Below are 13295 nucleotides of genomic sequence, written 5' to 3'. Positions count from 1 at the left end.
CCTGTGTTTTCCCCTGCTCATCATTCCCCCCCCGCTCATCATTCTCCCCCCAGCTCATCATTACCCCCCTGCTTATCATTACCCCCCCTGCTCATCATTCTCCCCTGCTCATCATTCTCCCCCTGCTCATCATTCTCCCCCTGCTCATCATTCTCCCCTGCTCATCATTCTCCCCCTGCTCATCATTCTCCCCCTTGCTCATCATTCCCCCCCTACCAATCATTCCCCCCATGCTCATCATCCTCCCCCACTCATAATCCTCCCCTGCTCATTGCTCTCCCCCCCCCTCTTCCTCCTTTTTCTATATTTCATATTTCCTTACCTGGCTGTACTCGGCAGGCTCAGGTGATGCGTCAGGTTTTGTGGGCTGTGACGAGTGACGTATCCTGCGGCTCCTCTGTACGGCGTCAGGGACGTCACTCGTCATTTCCTGCAGCGCTGGGGTGTAATGAAGAAAACTGTGCCCTGTAGCGGCTGCAGGAAATGATGAGTGATGTCCCTGACACCGTGCAGAGGAGCCGCAGGAGACGTCACTCGTCACAGCCCACATGACCCGACGCATCACCTGAGCCTGCCGAGTGCGACCAGGTAAAGAAATATGAAATATAGAAAAAGCAGGGGGAGTCCGGGACCACAGGAGCCGCCGCTGGTCACTTTTTTAAAGTGGCCATGGCCGGGCTATTGGGGGGCCCCGATCCGCTACTGAGCAGCCCGCAGGGATGTCCCTGCGGGCACGGGGCCCGGAGCAGGTGCTCCATGAGCGCCAATGATGATCCAGCCCTGGGTTTGATAAGCATCAGGACATACATTTATGTCCAATGTCCTTAAAGGGGTACTCCAGGGAACTAAACCCATAGTCTATCCTTTTATTTTCATCAACCTATTTAACTAAATATCTAAATATCATTAATTAGGTATATAGAGCAGGTCTCCCTCTTTGGTTGTCTTTTACATGCATGGAGTGAGGGAATTACATCATCCAGCCACCCACTCTGTCTGTGTTTCAATCCCTCTCTGAAAGCATCCCCAACCCTCCTGAGAGACACAGACCATGTGGTTTCTGCCCTGCACCAATGAGTCATGTGAAATGACATTGTAAAAGGCCTGTACATGCTGGAATCACTCATATTTTGGCATGTACATGCTGCCTGTGAGTAATAAGACTGTGCTTGCTAACAACAGTTGTACTCTTTATTTCCATCAGGTAGCCTGCACGTGCTGGAATCAATTGGATTTAAGTATGTGCTGAATAACTGTGATCATTGCATTGAGGATGGGAAGTTTCCACAAGTGAAGGGTTATTTTTAGTTTTAAACTCTTCTTTCAAATAATTTACTGTTCAGTAATGAAAGTATATATCATTTGTTGTGTTTAAACATTTTATTGTAACAATACAGAACGGGTTTATTCACTAAAGCAGGATACTCTATTACTTTTTAGAAGGGGTCCATTTATCCAGGTCTGCCATCAGATGAAGGTACAAGCTGAATGCTAATACCTGGTTCACACCTAGCAACCACAATGCCACCACAATGCCTTGCCTGTTGTAGTACATTGTTATTACTCTAATAATAAGTAAAAAATGGGTAAAGTGAGTGACTGAAAAGTAGAGGATGTAACTCTACTGTTCCCTGTATGATCTAAATACTGCCAAAGACAGTACCCCTCAATCTAATAATGTCACACGCCATGCTTCTAAGTATAATATTGCCACATCCTAGATCCCCCAAATATAATATTGCCAAACACTATGCCGTGAACTGAATTATATCTCTGTTACCCTTAATGCAATGAACATAGTGTATTTGCCCCTCAACGGATCATGCCACTATGTTCCCTAATAAAATGTGCCACTATGCATCCATGTAAACTGTACCATTATGCCCCCGTATGAACTGTACCACTATGTCCCCCATATGAAATGTGCCATTATGCTCTCCATTTGAACTGTGACACTATGTCCCCATATGAACTATGCCAATATGCCCTCCATATGAACTATGCCAACATGCCCCCCCCCCCCCCCATGAACTGTGCCGCAGGTTAAACCTACTATATTCTAAATAATATGTTGTATTGTTGGAGGGTTGGAGCGGCTGCAGACATCATCTCTCCTATTTAATGCTGGCAGTTTTTAGTTTCTCCCCACTAGGGAGAAATCCCTGTTTTCTTTTTTTGTACCCATATAAACTGTGCTACTAAACCCTCACATATCAACTGTACTACTATGCCCCTGAGCAGAATGATGCAGGCAGCGCTAATCACACCATCTACTTCATAGGTGAAGGGCCAAGTAGGGAGCATAATAGCATAATATTTCCTTGCTTCGGCGTCACTCGACTATTCATTTGTATTGATACAAATGAATGGCCGGTACATGGAGGCCTGGATGATTGGTGGCCACAGTCTGGATCTGGACTGCGGTCAACCAGTTGAGTACCGCTGCACTAAAGTGAAACTTGTAATATTCTACAATTTAGATTTTTCTATTTTCAGCTGTAGTGGCTTAACATTTAAAATTTCCTCCCCAACACATCTCTGTTCACTGTTGCGTGGATAACCCTGATACTATTCATAAATTGTCACTGAAGATGCCAGAATTTTATTACAAAAGATAAGAATGTAAGTATTAATTAAAATAGAAAACCTGAACATTCACTGGGGGCACTTGGAGATGTAATGGAGAAATTGGGATTACCATTGGCCTTGGTATCTCCAATTATGGGCATAAACAAGAGGACCTTTTTCCAGACGGTATTTCATCACTAATGGTACCTGTCAGGGTTGTCCCCTCTCCCCATTTATTTTTGTCTTGGTGATGGCCCAACACATTAGGGAATCGTCAGAGATTAGGAGGATCACTAATGGGCCCCCTGACCACCGCATGGGTTTATTTACAGATGATGTGCTCCTACGGTGATGACCCTCTACGATCTTTACTGGCATTAATGGGGTTATTAGCTCAATTCAGTGAGGCTAGCTACTATAAATTAAATTTATAATTTAAGGCTGGGTTCACATACATCCAGCATCCGGCATAGGTGAACTCAGCCTAAATCTCAACGCAACTGATGCCGCAACTGATGACAACATGTATCAGTTGTTATCAGTTGTATGGCATCCGGCATCTATTGTTTCTATTGTGCTGTCCGGTGTGTCCAACCATCAGGTGTCAAAATTGGGACACTGGATGATTGTAAGCTGTCCCATTCAAATGAATGGGATCAGTTCTAGCATCAGTTTCCTTACGGTGCACGCTGAAGGGAAATTATGCCGGACAACTGGTATATGTGAACCCTTCCTTACTGATACAGTAAGCATTCTCTGCAGCCCTGTTCTCTCTAATCTTGGAGCTCCGACTAAACCCCCCGCTCTTTCCCCGCCCCTGTATATATCCGAACGGCTCATTAAGGAGGAGCCACCTCCCTTGCACCTATGCTCCTTGCTTGAGTGCCGTGTATTGCTATGGAGGAGACACAGCTACATGGATCTCCTCCATAGGCAACCATGAACAGAAGAATGAGCCAACTGGGGCATGTACAGGGATGGAAACCCAAGCTGGGCTGAAGTTTGCCAACCCCTTTAAAGGATATCTGCAGCAAAATACAACTTATCTTCTATCCACAGGATAGGGGATAAGTGTTTGATCGTGGGGGGTTCGACCGTGCATGAGTTGTGCCAGCTGCAGCATGATGTCGTGGCCGACAAGCCTCCTCCATGTATCTCTATGGGAGAGGCGGAAGGCAGTGTTTGTGCCTCCCCACCGCTCTCATAGAACTATATGGGGAGAGGGCATGGAGTGGGCATACCGCCGACCTCAGAGAGGTTGACGCTACACGCATTAGCTGCTCACATAGAGCGGCAATGTGGGGCCCCGTTTGGGAGACCATGGGGGATCCTGTGGATAGGAGATAAGTTGTATTTTGCTGCAGGTGTCCTTTAAGGTAAGCAGTTCTTAATTATCAGCTATAATTTCCCCCCCCCCCTCCCCATATTCCCCACATTCACCTCCATCATTACAGCCATATTATAGTTGAAGAATATTTTACTTTCTTTGGCAATCATAGTCTTTATTGCAGTTTTTGCTAATTTTAGTCGTTTTTTTAAACTCTATTATTCTTCTTATAATTTTTTAAAGCCTCTCCACTATCTTCTTGTTTCAGTAGTCTGCAAGCTTTTTTTTTTTTTTATCTGTTTGCTTAACCACTTTGGCTTTTTACTAATGCATGTTTGCTTCCAATGGGTATTTGATGCTCACAAGATCCATTTAGGATGCTGTTGAATATCTCCCATTTGGCATGAGTAATTTTATTTCTGATATGTTTACTCAACAATAGAGACTTGCATAAAACACTACTACAACAACAATGTAGTGTATTATATACAGTAAGTGATTGGGAGCATGTCAAAGTCTCGTTGCAGAGCTCTCCCCTTGTTAGGCTAGTAAAAAATGAAAAGTAAACTTTTACAAAATATACAGTAAAACCTCTTTGAGAAGACAACTCCCTTTACCCAGAACAGATTTTCTGTGACAGATTTTCTATTTCACATTTTTCTCATTGTTTGAGAAGACCACCCCATAGAAGATTGTTTTGTGCAATTTTGGGGGTAGTCTTAAAGAGGTTTCACTGTAATTTTATTATATTTAAAAAAAGAAGCCCCAAAAAGAAGCCCCTCCCCCAGAATATCTATCTTTTATAAAACATAAAAAATAAACATATTTGGTTTCATCCTATACATAACAATCTGAAATATAAAATCATCATATTATCCCCACACTTAAAAGAACTATGTCAGAATTACAAAATTTTGTTAATCTGCCTCCTAAAAAAAAATGAAAAGAAAATAATCAAATGGTCATAAATACCCGACAATGCTACCAACAAAAACTACATATTTTTCTGCAAAAACAAGCCATGAATCTCCATTAAGAGAAAGAATATGGGTCTTAGAATGTAATTAGAGATGAGAGAATTTTTGAGGAGACCATATAGCGTCTGAATGACACAGCGTGGAGGTGGTGAAAGCATGAGGAGAACATATAGTGGCTGAATGACACAGCGTGGATGTGGCGGCAGCATGAGGAGACCATATAGTGGCTGAATGATACAGCCTGGAGGTGCTGGTAGCATGAGGAGACCATATAGTGGCTCAATGACACAGGGTGGAGGTGGCGGAAGCATGAGGAGAACATATAGTGGCTGAATGACACAGTGTGGAAGTGGCGGCAGCATAAGGAGACCATATAGTGGCTGAATGACACCGCCTGAAGGTGGCGGAAGCATGAGGAGACCAAACAGTGGCTGAATGACACAGCGTTTAGGTGGCAGCAGCATGAGAAGATGTCATCATCATCGAGTTGTGTCTACACGTCACTGATGTCCTCCTCAGGTTCCGCAACAGTGTATGCTTCATCAGCCTGAATGCTCGCAACACCACCTCCCACGCCACTCTCCTCATCACTACTTGCTCACATAGCAGAGGAAGTGGCGGATGTCTCCTTCACTTCTTGGCTTTGCAGTAGATGCTGACTGTCCTCTAGTAGATCATCCTCACTAAACAGGGGAGCTGAACCCACAGCATAAGATACTTCTGAGGGGGAGGGAACAGCATAGGACAGAGGCAATTGGAGGACAGAGACTGCTCCCGGGCCATGCCTCAAAGGGTACCACGGTCCGTTACCGGGAGGTGGAGGGGCTCGACTCGCCAGAGTCCATGGCCTCCTTTTTAGAGCAGAGGGGGTTTAAAGTGGTGGACAAGCCGGCCCCCGAGGAGAGTGCAGAGCCCGCGGCGGCGAGTCCCAGCGCCAGCGGAGCAGAGCCAAGCAGGTCAGAGCAGAGCAGCCAGGAGGGTACCGAGAGCGGCAGCCAGGAGGGTACTGAGAGCAGCAGCCAGGAGGGTACCCAGAGCAATTCGGATACTTCCTCGAGCTCTGAGCAGAGTGACCAGGGTGCGAATTAAATGGACGAATGTACGCTAAGGTTGGTTATTGGTGTGTGATGTGTCTGAGGAACTCACCGACTGTTGACTGGGGGTGTCAGATGTCACTTGTGATAAAGTGGATGACCAAGTTAACCAATCAATGATGGCAGATGGGTTGCTGGTCGAGACACGACCTCTAGCTGATACCAGGAGCTCAGGCTTCTTGCTGCGCCTCCTGCTGCCACTCGCCCCTAGTCTGCTGCGACCTCTGCTTGCGCCTGATAAATTTAGGTCTCTGCCACTCCTCTGTGCACATCCTGGCACTTCTCTGCCTGACATACTTGTTTTTTTTTTTTTTCTATCAGAATAAGGAAGTGCTCATGATTTATGATAAGAAGATGAGGAGACCCAGGCCCAGCAGCAGTATCAGTAAACCATATACTGCCTGAATGACACAGCCTGGAGTTGGCTGAAGCATGAGGAGACCCCAGGGTTTCACAATCCCCAAGAAAAAACACAAGAATTTTTGAAATTTAAACAGAAGATGTTGGATAGCTAGTGCTACCTACCATAACAAAAATGTTATTCCCAGGCCCAGCAGCGGTATCAGTAAACCATATATTGCCTAAATGACACAGCCTGGAGTTGGCTGAAGCATGAGTACACACCAGGGCTTCACAATCCTCAAGAAAAAACACAAGAATTTTTTTAATTTAAAAGGAAGATTTTGGATAGCTAGTGTTACCATAACAACATTTTCAGTCCCAGACCCAGGCCCAGCAGCAGTATCAGTAAACCATATATTGCCTTAATGACACAGCCTGGAGTTGGCTGAAGCATGAGGAGACCATTGAAATGTATGATTTTTTTTTTATATTTAAGATTTTGAAATTTAAATGAATGATTTTGAAATTGAACTTTTAACTCCCAAAATTGAGTGTCCCGGACCCCGGCGTGTGGGTACAAAGGGCCAAATTTAACACACCCCGACAGGGCTCATGTGGCCGTTAGATGTAGGCGCAACGTCTCCATTGCCCTGACCAGCCATTGTTTCCAACACTTTTCACCAAGGCAAACCATGTGAAGAACAGCGTGACACCGCCGTGCCCTGCACACGTATGCTGAAGTGCCACTGAGACTTGTCTGGGCAGTGGAGGCTGAGGATACGGTGGAGGATGAGAAGGCGGAGTTGCACACTGTCACAGGACCAATGGGCTGACAGAGTGTAGCAGGAAGCAGCATGAGTACACAAGAGGGGTTTACAACCCCTAAAATGAAAAGGTGAATGTTGAAATCTCTATTGAAGATGCATGTTAGGTAATGCTACCATCCAAAAAATTAAGACCCAAGCCCAGAAGCATCAGTAAGCCAAGTAGTTCCTGAAAGACACAGTCAGGAAAAGGCATCAGCAGTACACAAGAGGATTTCATAACCCCTAAGATTGAAAGATGAATGTTGAAATCTCAATTAAGCCTGTATGTAAGTTAGTGCTAAACATCCAAAAATGTAAGGCCCAAGCCCTGAAGCATCAATAAGCCAAGTAGTTCCTGAAAGACAAAGGAGCAGTCAGGAGCAGGCATCAGCAGTACCCAAGAGGGTTTCATAACCCCTTACATTGAAAGATCAATGTTGACATTTCTATTATGCATGTATTTAGCTAGTGCTAAACATTAGAGATGAGCGAACTTTTCAAAAATTCGATTCGGCCGATTCGCCAAATTTTCTGATAATATTTGTTTTGATCAAAATTTTTTTGCGCCGAATCTATATTAAAAAAGGCTATTTCTAGCCTACATACAGCCTCTATAGGGGTATAGAACACTTTGCTGTGTTCTAAAACGCATATGGAGTGTGCTGGGCTAGTGAAAAAATACTGTTATTCAGAATAACATGCAGATTACCGGCATCACTTTTAGAATCACTGCCACACAGCAGTACAATTACAGAGCCTGGTGGTGGCATCAGTGTCAGGAGACCATATAGTGACTGAATGAAACAGCGTGGAGGTGTTGACAGCATGAGGAGACCATATAGTGGCTGAATGGCACAGCGTGGAGGTGTTGGCAGCATGACACAGCTTGGATGAGGCTGAAGCATGAGGACACCATATAGTGGCTGAATTACACAGCGTGGAGGTGTTGGCAGTATGAGGAGACCATATAGTGGCTGAATGGCACAGCGTGGATGTGTTGGTAGCATGAGGACACCATATAGTGGCTAAATGGTACAGCGTGGAGGTGTTGGCAGCATGAGGACACCATATAGTGGCTGAATGACACAGCTTGGACATGTTGTCAGCATGAGGAGACCATATAGTGGCTGAATGACACAGCATGGAGGTGTTGGCAGCATGAGGAGACCATATAGTGGATGAATGGCACAGCCCGGAGTTGCCAGCAGCATGAATAGGCACTAGGCCTTCACAATCCCTAAGATTAAAAGATGAATTAAGAAATTTAAACTGAAGATTTTGGATAGCGGGTGCTACCTATGAGAAAATTAGAAATTCCCAGACCCAGGCCCCACAGCGGCATCAGTAACCCATATATTGCCTGAATTACACAGCCTGGAGTTGGCTGATGCACGAGTACACACCAGGGCTTCACAATCCCCCCCCAAAAACACCACAATTTTAGAAATTTTTGGAAAAGATTTTGGATAGCAGGTGCTACCTATGAGAAAATGTGAAATTACCAGACCCAGGCCCCACAGTGGCATCCGTAACCCATATATTGCCTGAATGACACAGCCTGGAGTTGGCTGATGCACGAGTACACACCAGGGCTTCACAATCCCTCCCAAAAAACACCACAATTTTAGAAATTTTTGAAAAAGATTTTGGATAGCGGGTGCTACCTATGAGAAAATTTGAAATTACCAGACCCAGGCCCAGCAGCGCCATCATTTTTTTTAATTTGAAAATTAAAACAATCTTTGAGTGTCCCGGACCCAATCGTGTGGGTACGAAGGACCAAATCCAACAAGCCCTCACAGCAACATCAGTAAAGCATATATTGCCTGAATGACACAGCCTGGAGTTGGCTGATTCATGAGTACACAGCAGGGCTTCACAATTCCCCCCCAAAAAACACCACAATTTTAGAAATGTTTTAAAAAGATTTTGGATAGCGGGTGCTACCTTTGAGAAATTTTGAAATTACTAAACCCAGGCCCCACAGCGGCATCAGTAGCCCATATATTGCCTGAATGACACAGCCTGGAGTTGGCTGATGCACGAGTACAAACCAGGACTTCACAATCCCTCCCGAAAAACACCACAATTTTAGAAATTTTTGGAAAAGATTTTGGATAGCGGGTGCTACCTATGAGAAAATTTTAAATTACCAGACCCAGGCCCCACAGCGGCATCAGTAACCCATATATTGCCTGAATGACACAGCCTGGAGTTGGCTGGTGCACGAGTGCACACCAGGGCTTCACAATCTCTCCCAAAAAACACCACAATTTTAGAAATTTTTGAAAAAGATTTTGGATAGCGGGTGCTACCCATGAGAAAATTTGAAATTCCCAGACCCAGGCCCAGCAGCTCCATCATTTTTTTTATTTGAAATTTAAAACAACCTTTGCGTGTCCCGGACCCCAGCGTGTGGGTACGAAGGACCAAATCCAACAAGCCCCCACAGGGCTCATGTGGCCGTGAGATTTAGGCGCAACGTCTCCATTGCCCTGACCGGCCATTGTTTCCAAGACTTCTCGCCAAGGCAAACCATGTGAAGAACGATGTGACACCGCCGTGACCTACACACATGGTATGCTGAAGGGCCACTGAGACTTGTCCGGGCAGTGGAGGCTTAAGACACAGTGGAGGATGTGGAGGCGGAGTAGCACACTGTCGCAGGACCAACGGGCTGACAGAGTGTAGCAGGAAGCAGCATTGAGTACACACAAGGGCTTCAGAATCCCAAAGAAAAAAACAACCATTTTAAAAATAATTCACAGAAAATTTATAACGATACCCAATGTCAAATCAGAATTCACAGAAGGGGTATAACAATTTAAAACTTAACATTTAATGTGCAGTGTAAAACCACAAGACCCCACTGACAACACAACAACAGATAAATGTCATATAGAACAATGACCCAGAGACCAAGAAAGCTGGTGTAGCAGTCCGAGCCCGTGTCAAAAATTGGCCAAAATAAAGAAGTCAGGGGATAGGGGTATGATGGAGATGTCCACGGAGGGTAGGGTGGATAGCCCTAAAAAAAACCCTAGCGGCGTGATGTAGTGCCGCTACCCCTGCTCGCTCAGGGAACTGTCGGGGCACTCGTCCTTGAAAGGACGACCCCTGCCCCGTTTTACCCCTTTGTCAGCCCCTACACTTAAGAAAACAAAAAAACCTGCCCAACGCGTTTCCCCCAAGTTGATGGGTTCGTCAGGGGCTAGAAGGCCCAATGTAGTCAATCTTAAACAATAGAAATCAAGACAAATAAACCATATAGAATGATTAGAAGTCACAGCCAACAAAGTGCATCACAAACAGTATCGTGCACTAAACAAAATCAGTACATCACTATTACATCCACCGTTCATAGATAACCCATCATTATATAGTACATTGACTGGGAAAGCGATGTGCTAGAAACCCGGGGCAGAGCCCTGCTCCTGGGTATGGACTCGCACATACCACAGTGGTGGTCGGCGAGAGGCTGGCATCTGCAGTGGCAGTATGCCCAGCTTTGGCGTCTGTTATCCGCTGCTGGTAGCAGTGAAAACGGGGCCTTTTTAAAGCACTTACCTAAGTCAGACGCTACCACGCTCAATTCACCTGCGCCGCTTCCGGATGCCGACGTCAGCCAGTGAGTCCGCGTCATTTCCGGGGGTGCGTCATTGCTGCCGAGCGGAGCGTCTGTCGTTGCTAAGCGACGCCCGCTATGCAGGCGCCGCCGCAACTGATTAGCAAAAGAAGAGTATTCTGTGGCTGGGATCCGACACGGACCTAGAAGAAGTAACCTGAGAGGTAGTATGATACTACACTCGGGGTAATATGACAATAGATTACACCATAATATGGATCGAAAGAATAATCTAGTAAAATAGTATGATGATATTTCAAACAGGGGTCAAACCTCCATAGTAGAGGGCCATGAATAAGGTAGTGTTGGAACATAATGGGGTAAAAATAGGAGCATAAATTAGGGGAGGGGAGCACCAAACCAGGAATAAATTAATTAGAGAAAACATGCAGTCTCCGATCTGTTGCGATTCACTCTCACCAGGAATTATTTCCTCTTTGACAGGCGTATATACCATCAAACGCGGGGGACCGCGATGGGGAGCCCCTGCGCCCCCACCTATGCTAATCTCTATCTCGGGTGGTGGGAAGAGTCAGTTGTCTTTGGTGGGAGTCTCGCGCAGTATACGGAGTTGGTCGGACTGTGGGCTCGATATATCGACGACATATTCATTCTTTGGAATGGATCGTCTGTCCAATTTAAGGAGTTTGTGGCCATGTTGAACCCTAATGATTTTGGCTTACGGTTCACCTTTGAAATACACAAGGACCAGATTCCATTCCTTGATGTCCTGATTTCGAAGAATGACCAAGGAGGTTTGGATGCCACCGTATATCGTAAACCCACCTCCTCAAACTCCTTACTAAACTGGACCAGCCATCACCCCAGATCGGTCTGCAGAGGCATCCCTAAAGGTCAGTACTTGCGGATGAAACGCAACTGCTCCACAAATTCGGAATTCATTAGACAGGCTGCAGACCTACGTAAAAGGTTCAGGGAACGGGGATACCCTGACTGGACCCTAAGAAAGGCATTTCAGGAAGCCAAGTCAAAAGAACGGAATTCACTTCTTACACCTAAACAAAAAACATCTGATGAAAATAAAATTACACGCTTAGTAGCCACTTTTGACAGTGGCACCCCAGATGTCAAAGCCATTATTGACAAATATTGGCATGTTCTCTTGATGGACAAGGATCTGCAGGAGGTATTGGACACACGCCCGCAGATCTTGTTCCGACGGGGACGGAGTCTCCGAGACAGAATTGTCCATAGCCACTTCTCCAGACCCAGTCAGGCATTAACCTGGCTGGATCGGCAGATTAAAGGCTGCTACAGATGTAGCGGATGTATTGCATGTGGACACATAGCAGCAACTAAGATCTTTAGCAGTTCTGTCACAGGTGACACGTATGACATCCGGGACTTTATCAACTGTCGGAGTAAAGGGGTGGTGTACAAGGCCACATGTATATGTGGCCTTGAATACATTGGGAAAACCAAACGAGAACTAAGGAGAAGGGTTGGAGAGCACCTTAGGGACATCACGAACCAGGCAGACAAGCCTCTAGCAAGGCATGTTGTTGACTGTCACGGAGGGGACAGTAAGGTGGTCACCTTTGTGGGGATCGAACTGGTGAGACCTCCCCTCAGAGGAGGGGATTGGGACAAATTGATTTTGCAAAAAGAAACCAAATGGATATATCGTCTCCAGACACAGTCCCCACAGGGCCTTAATGAAAAATTGAGTTATGCATGTTTTCTCTAATTAATTTATTCCTGGTTTGGTGCTCCCCTCCCCTAATTTATGCTCCTATTTTTACCCCATTATGTTCCAACACTACCTTATTCATGGCCCTCTACTATGGAGGTTTGACCCCTGTTTGAAATATCATCATACTATTTTACTAGATTATTCTTTCGATCCATATTATGGTGTAATCTATTGTCATGTTACCCCTAGTGTAGTATCATATTACCCCTCAGGTTACTTCTTTCAGATCCGTGTCGGATCCCAACCACAGAATACTCTTCTTTTGCTAATCAGTTGCGGCGGCGCCTGCATAGCGGGCGTCGCTTAGCAACGACAGACGCTCCGCTCGGCAGCAATGACGCGCCCCCGGAAATGACGCGGACTCACTGGCTGACGTCGGCATCCGGAAGCGGCGCGGGTGAATTGAGCGTGGTAGCGTCTGACTTAGGTAAGTGCTTTAAAAAGGCCCCGTTTTCACTGCTACCAGCAGCGGATAACAGACGCCAAAGCTGGGCATACTGCCACTGCAGATGCCAGCCTCTCGCCGACCACCACTGTGGTATCCGTGAGTCCATACCCAGGAGCAGGGCTCTGCCCCGGGTTTCTAGCACATCGCTTTCCCAGTCAATGTACTATATAATGATGGGTTATCTATGAACGGTGGATGTAATAGTGATGTACTGATTTTGTTTAGTGCACGATACTGTTTGTGATGCACTTTGTTGGCCGTGACTTCTAATCATTCTATATGGTTTATTTGTCTTGATTTCTATTGTTTAAGATTGACTACATTGGGCCTTCTAGCCCCTGATGAACCCATCAACTTGGGGGAAACGCGTTGGGCAGGTCTTTTGTTTTCTTAA

Source organism: Hyla sarda, chromosome 13 (assembly GCF_029499605.1).
Source record: "Hyla sarda isolate aHylSar1 chromosome 13, aHylSar1.hap1, whole genome shotgun sequence".
Classification (NCBI taxonomy): domain Eukaryota; kingdom Metazoa; phylum Chordata; class Amphibia; order Anura; family Hylidae; genus Hyla; species Hyla sarda.
This window is presented reverse-complemented; position numbering follows the sequence as displayed.